Here is a 9,154-nt window from a genome sequence, read left to right as displayed (position 1 = left end):
TCTGCCTCCACAGCTAGGTCCCTCGGAGTTCTGGACAACCTGGCAATCTGGACAGTCTCCTGCTGAGGTGCCTGCTAGCTGGCCGGGCCCTGCTGTTCCTGGTCACCATGATAAGAAGCATCCCCAGGAGAATCGCTAAGAAATGAACAGCTGGTGAGCAAAATTGAAATACCAGCTGCAGATGAAGCTGAGCACTTCCCCATTGCTGTGTGACATGACCGGCCTGCTGACCAAGGACGGCATGAGCGCTGGCCTCGCTGCTCTCCGTGTAACTGCGAGCTGGGCAGCTAAGCCCTAAAGTACAGGATGTGCTGTCTTCCCATCTGAACACTTTGGGAGACAGAACGTATTCTCACTGTGAAGTTGCAAAGGTTCTTATCTCCGTGGCCAGCATCCATGAGGTCCACACTGAAATAATCGTAGCTAGCAGTCTAAGCTTGGATACCCATTGCTCTGTGAGACCAGGATGAGAAGTTGCCAAGACCCCCATTGAGTTTCTCAGGAAAGGCTCATCAGAAGATTAGAGACATTACGAAAACCAAGTTTGGCAGTGGGAACAGTTTGCCTGGTGAGCGTCCCCAGCGCTTTACAGCAACAACACAACCCACCTTCCAAAGAGTCTTCTGAAGTCAGCTTCCAAACATCCTCTGGCCCAACAAGACCTTTCCCCAAAAGAGGAAAAGTATGTATTATCTATGTCTCCAGCCCAGGCCCCAGCGAATAAACCAGCATATGGGAGTCACATGCTGTTTGTTCTACACATTGTATCTAGGGTTGCCAGCTGCTTTTCTCCCATCCTCTGGGATTCATTCTTCATCAGAAACAGAAAAACCAGTTTGGATAAAGCTTCATTTTTCTGCACAGACTGGCTTTGAGGGATGGTTTGTTTTGAACGTCTGCCTTTGGTGAGTGAAAGTCTTTCCTGAGTCAATGGCACATTATTGCTTTAGGCCAAGTACACTGTCCATTTGGATGAATTATAGCAGGAGGATTCCAGGAACAACACAACACTTGAGGGACACTTGAGTAGCCCAGAAGGAGTTGACTTAGCATTTGCCAGGTTGATCCAAAGAGTCAACTCCTTAGATGAATGGCATCCTTAGCCATTCTTCAAGCACTCTGGCTCTTCCACAGAAACATTCATAAACTGATTCAAGGGGAAACAGCCAACAGCAAAAGCTCAGCCTCTACCTCTGGTCTCAATGAGTTCTCATGTTCTAGCATTTGCTTTTAGAGAAATCTATCATTAAAAGGGATTGTTGTTAGATTAAAAACTGAAAGCAGGGGCTAGGAAGATGGCTCAGTAGTAGACTGCTTGCCTTGCATGCATGAGGCCCTGGGTTCTACATAAGCAGAAAAGCCAGAAGTGGTGCTGTGGCTCAGGTGGTAGAGTGCTAGCCTTGAGCTAAAGAGCTGAGGGACAGCGCCCAGGCCCATAGTTCAGGCCTCATGACGGGCAAACAACAACAACAAAAATATTTGAAAGCTACTGCTTGAGAAGTAACAGTTGAACAACCTAAATATACACTCGTAAAGAGATTAATAGTTTTGTTTGAAGTAGCACACATGACCTGCTATTGCTATCCAGAGTGATTTGCTCCCTGAGTTTAACAGCAGGCATCGCTAGACATGTAAGGCTACTTCTATGTTGTCATGTTGCCACTGAATTTCAATTCATTACATATTTTTGAGCTTCTCATGTTCTCATCACCAAACTTTAATCAAGAAACATAGGTAAAATCACAGACAGACAGAATAGGATAAGACTACTAGAAAACCAAAAGTGGTAGTATGGCTCAAGTGGTAGAGCACTCACCTTGAGTTGAAGAGCTCGAGGATAATGCCCAGACCCAGAGTTCAAGCCCCATGACTGACAAAAAAAACCTGACAGAAAAACAAAAAGGGCCAGGAGCATGGCTCAAGTGGTACAGCCCCTGCTTCACAGGCACCAGGCCCTGAGAATAAGCCCTACCAAAAAATAAAAATTTAAAAACTTAGAAACTCAGGACTGAGGGACCAAGAGGAAACAAATATATTTATAAAACTCTCAGATTGCTAGCATAGACATTAAGGATTATTTACTAGTTTTTAGTTCGTTATATTTGTCTCACAAATATAATACTCTTTTTTTTTCATCAACAAATTTTAAAAATCTTTTGTTTCCATTTCCTAGAGTTGGATTATTTACTTCTGATCCATCCTAAGAAGTACAATACAAAGGAAATGAGAGAGGAGGGTAGGAAGGGAGGGAGTGTAAGGAGAAGGAAAGGAGGAGGGAGAACTCGAGAGCGGGAGGAGGGGCAAGGAAGGAATTGGTTTGTGAAGTTCTTTTGAATGGGAATTTCTTTTGAAATTACAAATATACATATATATGCATAACCAGATGTTAGTGGCAGATTAAGAATTGAAGCAGATGCTATTTTAAAACTTTAGCCCTGTATAGAATTCTTTCCAAAGATGAAGCTGGCTTTACGCTTAGACGGGCCAGAGCAGTAGAGGTAAAGTTGTTGTGCTATTTTTTTTCTAAACACAGAGAAATGTTTAGAATAACAGACTTGTACGGGCGGGGGGGGGGGGGGAGCACAGCTGTTCTACATTCAGATGTGAAGCCATTTCTGCTTTGGAATTTACTTTGTATTGGCTTTTGTAAGTTGCTCAAACCAAAACTAATGACTATTCTACTGGACGATGGCTTCCTTCCTTGGTTCAATACAAGGTTTGGTCCACCGAGCAGCCAGATCCTAAGGGTTGGGAACAGCCACGGAACAACCAGTACCAGACAGTGGATCCAACACTTAAAGAAAACATGTTTCCTTGTCTGTGTTTTTCCACGATGCTGAGAAACTATCCCACCTTCTACATTGCTGTGTGAATTGCAGAGGTTAATAGCTGTGGGTATGTGGCTCTGAACCTACACATAAGTATAGATAGCATTAGTTAATTCATAGGCTTGGCTGGCCACTCTCTCCCCCCCCATATACATTTTTTGTGGGGGGGGGATTGTTTTTTGTTTTTGTTTTTGGCTGGTCCTTGGGTTTAAATTCTGGGCTGGGGCACTGTTCCTGAGCATCTTTTGCTCAAGGCTAGCACTCTACCACTTGAACCACAATACTACTTCTGGCTTTTTCTGAATAGTTATTGGAGATAAGAGTCTTACAGCCCAGGCTGGCTTCCAACTACAATCCTCAGACCTCAGCCTCCTGAGCAGCTAGGATTAGAAGCACCTAGAAGGCCACTCTATTTTTATAATACTGAAAACCGTTCACATTAGCCAGCATACACTTCCTACAAGTATAGGAAGAAAAGGATTGGCCAGTTTAAATCCAAAGGAAACTAACCTGAAGAAAAACAAATAATCCTCCCATCAAAAGTCTTCTGTTTTAGTTCTTTGGGTATAACTCTGAGTATATGTAAACCAGTGCCCGGCCTCGAGGTGTCCCATAGCTTTTTTGCTCAAGGTTAGCACTGCACCACTTGAGCCACACCTTCATTTCCATCTATTTTAGTTTCCAATTTTCTGAAAGAGACAAAGGAAAACAGTAGGCTCAGTCAATGAAACAACAACAACAACAGAAAAGGACCTGAGACTTAGATGTTAGTCAGTTCTGTGCTACTATGATAGAATACCATAGGCTGGCTAATTTGAGAAGAAAAGAAATGTACTTCTCACCATTTTGGAAACTGGGAAGTTCAACGCCTGGCAAGGTCCTCATACTATGTCAGTCCCATGGGGTAGAAGGCCTGGCGTGGGATAAAGGCGGGGTGGGTGGGGTAAAGTCATCCTTCTGTGAAGAACTCACTCCCATACTGACAGCTTTAATCCATCCCTGAGGACAGTGCCCAAGACCCAAGCCACACCAACACCTCTTATCTCTGACAGTGCCCCAAGCCCCAAGCCCCTCCCCCTGACTGCCACCTCCCAATGCCACCAGGAACTGCAGAGACACAATCACAGCACATACAATGAAATTCCTTTTGTATCTGCACAAATCTCTGTTACTATTACTCCAGGGAGTGTTTTCTCCAAAACGCCATTCAAATATTGAGAAGATGGAAAAGAAAAGAAAACAGAGCCAAGGATGAATGATCCATGCCTTTAATACTAACTACTTGCAAAGCTGGAAAGATCATGGTTCAAGGCCAGCCCAGACAGAAAAGTCCTCAGAACCTTAGAGTTGGAGATGGTGGTGCCTCCAGTCTTCCTAACTACAAAAAGAAGCTTGTGTGCAAGTCACAGCTCAGGTGCATGCTCAGACAGGGAAGCAAGACCTTTTCTCAAACGAACTAGCACAGAAAAGGGCTGGAGGTGTGGCTTAGTGGTAAGAGTACTTGCCTTCAAGTCATGAGGTTCTGAATTCAAACCTCAGTACTACCAAATAAATAGATAAATAAATAAAGGAGACAGTAAATGTATAAAATGAGACAAGATTCTCACTTGCAAATGTAAATTTTTGAGCCTGTGTCACATGGGAAAGCAGTATCATGTGTACATAGAGGTTTCTCTTCCCTGTGAGCGCGCGTGCGCACGTACACACACACACACACACACACACACACACACACACACACACACACACACACAAATTGTGGTGCAGTATTTCCTTTCGAGGTTCACAACACGATCTATCATCAGATTGTCAAGTCCTTCACCAGCCTGCCGGGCGGGGGAATTTACTACCGTGGCTTCGGAGTTCTCGAGGAATCTTGAAAACAAATGACAGAAACCATGAAGAACATCGTATAGACACTTTGGAGGACAGAACTTAAGTCTCCACTCCTTCGAGTCCCTGCCTCCTGGGGCTCTTCAAACAGTCCTAAATCTTTTCCCTGTGTGGTATCCATTCCCTGCGTGGTACGTACATGATCCTGACAGCTTTTTACAATGTTTACAACAAGGAAACCATGAAGCAATCTGAATACAGTAGTCCTTGTGTCCAAGGAGAGCGGCTTCAGGGATCCCTGTGAATTCCAAAACCTGTGGATACTCAGGCTTTTCACATAAAAAGAAGAAGCTTCTGCGCTTACTCACACTATTCTAATAATCATCTCACTATTCTGATGCAACGTAAATACCATCGGAAGTTATTATACTGTTGTGTAGAGAATTAATCATCAGAAAGAAGTTTGTACATGTTCAGTACATTTTGTTCAAATACTTTTTGTTGGTGGTCTTGGGACTTGAACTCAAGACCTGGGCACTGTCCCTGAGCTGGTTTTTTTGTTCAAGGCTAGTGCTCTCCCACTTGGAGTCACATCTCCACTTCTGGATTTTTTAGTGGTTAATTGGAAGCAAGAGTCTCATTGACTTTCCTGTCAGGGTTGGCTTTGAATCACAATCCTCAGATTTCATCCTCTGAGTCACTAAGATTACAGGTGTGTGCCTGGTTTGGTTCAAATACTTTTGGTTGAATTTGAAGATGTACATGGTTGATGGTATACCAAAACCCAAGACACTCCAAAAGAGCACCAGGAGGACATTTCAAAGATAATGAGAGGGGAAATCAAATCACCTGACACTTTAACTGCCAGTGTTTGAAAACACAGGCAGATGAGCAAAGAAAAGATGCACCGATGTTACATTGTGACGCACGACGGACACATCACATACGAGGTTCCATGCGTGTCAGTGCAGGAAACACAGCCCTTCTGCCCGCAGTGGCCCTGTATCATCTCAGGCCAGCTGTGTCTCTGGCTTTCACTGGTGAACTGGACTTTGAGCACATTCCAGTACTCAGCTAGATCAGAGGATCTAGCACATGTGGAGCCCTTTCCCCTTGGCACAGAGTTCCCACTGTGGTTTGAGAGATTCATCATCTCATCACTATGACATTAGAGGTGACACAGGACCATTCCAAGTAGCCTTCCCCAGTCCCTCCAGGACAGACATGAATGGGTGAGTACATGAGACAGTTGGCTTTCTTACCAGGCTCCTTGCCATTCTGACACTCAGAACCACCAGACATCCCGGGGAAAGATGCATCCTTCACCAGAAAGGACTTGGAGTCCTTCAGAGGAGATCTTCCAGCAGTGATGCACCTTTGGGCAGCATGGAAGACATGCAACTCATCTGGGAGCAGCACCCCGCCAAAGTCCTGGTGATAACAGAATGATACAAGGGTAAGCAGCAGCTGCTAGCCCTGGACAAAACCAAGTTCCTCCTGCCTGAGCAGGTCAGCAGGGGAAACCCATCCTGATCATGAGAAAGTGCTTCAGCTCAACACCAACCAGGCCTTCCTCCTCTTGGTGAACAGACACAGCACGGTGAGTATTTCCACGCCCATGTCAGAGGTATAAGAGAGTGAGAAGGAACAGGATAGATTTTTTTTTTTTTTGGATCTGGTCATGGGGCCTGAACTCTGGGCCTGGGCGCTGTCCCTCAGCTCTTCAGCTCAAGTCTAGTGCTCTACCACTTGAACCACAACACCACTTCCGGCTTTTTTCTTTTTGCTTATGTAGTGCTGAGGAATCGAACCCAGGGCCTCATGCATGCAAGGCAAGCGTTCTACCACTGAGCCACCTTCCCAGCCCAGGATAGATTTTTTTTTTTGTCAGTCATGGGGCTTGAACTCTGGACCTGAGCACTGTCCTTCAGCATTTCAGCTCAAGGCTAGTGCTCTAACACTTGAGCCACAGCACCACTTCTGGTTTTCTGGTGGTTAATTGGAGATAAAAGTTTCATAGCCTTTCCTGCTCAGTCTGGCTTTGAGCCTGATCCTCATATCTCAGCCTCCTGAGTAGCTAGGATTACAGGTGTAAGCCACAAGCACCAGGCTTCCAGGATGGATTTCTATACAAGGTGTAATCCTCCCAGGAGACTTTTCAAACAAAACTGTCTGTGTAAGGCTAGAACAGCTGGTATCAAAGGCTTTTTTAACCCTTACCAAGGGAAAAAAGAGAGATTGCCATGCAACTGTCCAGTTCACCTGCACAGACCCTCCAGACACAAAGCTCCCACCTAGACGCTAAGGTTCTTGTATATTTCTGCAGAAAATCTGAGCTCCTTGTGAGCATGCTTAGCTCTGGAGCACCCTGTTATTTACCTAGGCTTTTTTTTTTGGTCGGTCGTGGGGCTTGAACTCTGGGCTTGGGCGCTGTCCCCACACTCTTCAGCTCAAGGCCAGCGCTCTACCGCTTGAGCCACAGTGCCACTTCAGGTTTTCTAGTGTTTTATTGGAGATAAGAGTCTCACGGAGTTTCCTTCCCCGGGCTGGCTTTGAACCGCTATCCTCAGATCTCAGCCTCCTGAGTAGCTAGGATTATAGGCGTGGGCCACTGGTGCCCGGCCCTAGGCTTGTTTTGTTTTTAAATCTTAGAAGTTTAAATACTTTGCATCTCCCCTCATCCCCTCAAAAAACAAAAGAAAGAAAAGTCCATAGCTTGAGAGGGAGGTATCCATCTGATTATCCCTCGAAGATCTCCCCAAAAAGACCTTCCTGAGCCCTAGGCAAAACAAGACTGCGAGAGAATTGAGCAAGATTTTTGAAGAGTGAGCAGGATACACTGGAATTCTAGCCTAGTGTCGTAGGTCCACATGACCCCATGCAGACCCGTCATCTCTGTGACGATGACCCCAAATGTCCTCACGTAACGAGCATGAAGAAACACAAAGACTTGCGGCTGGCAGAATCTTAAGAGAAGCATGGCATGAGAGTCAAGAAATATTTGAGGGATTTTGCCAAGCTTATAAACTTCCTCTATTGTGCAATACTTACTCTTTCCTCTTCTAAGTTGATGTTCTCAGGTCTTCTGTCATACAAGCAGAAAGCCAAGATGTGTCCAATCTTTAAACTATCTTGAGCTCTTGCTCCTTTATGTATTAAGTCAAAGCAAACACCAAAGCTTTCCTAAATATCTCAGTGAAACCTGTACAGATCCTGCACACAGGATATTCCTATGTACACACCTACCTGACTTGCTTTTCTCCCCTGCAATTCCTTTCACTGATGTTCTGAGGAAACACGTTTTCTAAACGAAAGGAGGTAGGTGAAATGCCACTCAAAACCATTCCACCTCAGAGTGCTTCCTTTACTCATTCAACCCCCTACCTCTCCCTCAAAAAGAAAGCCAGCCCTTAAACGCCAGCCTCCATCTAGATGTTGGGAGAAGGTCCTCTGGCTCATGATTCTTGCAGCGTGGGCAAGGCAGAGGATGAGCAGTCAGAAGACAGGTCTTGGAGGTGGAGGTCAGGAGAGATTTCTGAGAGATTTCTGATGTTTGTTCTGACCTCAGGATATACTAGCTTGCCTGCCATGCCCCTTGTGCAGGCCTACATTTGTGTCCAGCCTGCTCCTCCACAGCGGCCCCGACCTCTCCCTCCACGTGGTCCCCAGAGGCAAGGAGAAGAAGTTTCTACTGCACACCACGGAAAACCAACGATGAGCATCAGTGAGGCAGAAGCTCCTGCTTTGGGTCTTAGTCGTCTACACCATTACTATGATCTTCTAGCCATCAATCCCTGCCTTTGAGACCAGGAAGGAAGGAGGACAGACTGGTATGAGCTGGAGGTTAGCTGGCTATAGTATCTTCTCAACTTTGAGTTCATGTTCAAGCCAAGGGCAGCCTGAGAGGCAGTGGTCTGCCCCATGGCTGCCCAGCAGGGCATTTGGGCTTCGCTGGCCACTGGCCCCTGGCAGGTTGCTTCCTGTACTGGGCTGTTCTGAGGATCCGAACCTTTGCCCCTGGAGGCACAGCGCACAGTGTGGCCTCCTCTTCCAGGGTCTGGGCTGCCCAGAATCAGCATCATGTCTCTCCTCCAAACCTTAGCCACATGCTGTCAGGCCGGCACCAAACAGGTCTGGGTGCCTTCCAGAAACTTTCCATGTTCCCTCTCCCCCCTCCCCACCACCAGCACCACGAAACTCCATGTCAAGATGGCTGTGCTTGCTCCTCTCAACTTTCCCCGACATGTGAGTCCTGGAAAGGTAACAGAAAGCAAATCTGAGGAGCCTTTTGAACCAGAGCCTGGCAAAAGCCAGAGGAAAGGGAAGGAGGCAGCCTGCCATGCTACTCAGCATGGGGTCGCAGTGTCCAAATGTGCCTTGGGCCTCTGACAGCATTTAGCTCGTAGCACGGCTGGCGTTCCCTGAGACCCTGGTTGTCTGCAGTAGCCGTTCTGCTCTCCCTCCTTCTCCCCTCCCCTGCGACTCCCTGACCA

General features: G+C 46.3%; 1 pseudogene; it reads left to right on the top strand.

The window, feature by feature from the left end:
- The first annotated feature begins 5,974 nt into the window (after positions 1 to 5,974).
- LOC122116122 lies at positions 5,975 to 6,841 on the top strand (annotated as a pseudogene).
- The last annotated feature ends 2,313 nt before the right edge of the window (positions 6,842 to 9,154 follow it).

This window comes from Dipodomys spectabilis, unplaced genomic scaffold (assembly GCF_019054845.1).
Source record: "Dipodomys spectabilis isolate Male_0828 unplaced genomic scaffold, ASM1905484v1 ptg000126l, whole genome shotgun sequence".
In the NCBI taxonomy this organism is placed as follows: domain Eukaryota; kingdom Metazoa; phylum Chordata; class Mammalia; order Rodentia; family Heteromyidae; genus Dipodomys; species Dipodomys spectabilis.
This window is presented reverse-complemented; position numbering and strand designations above follow the sequence as displayed.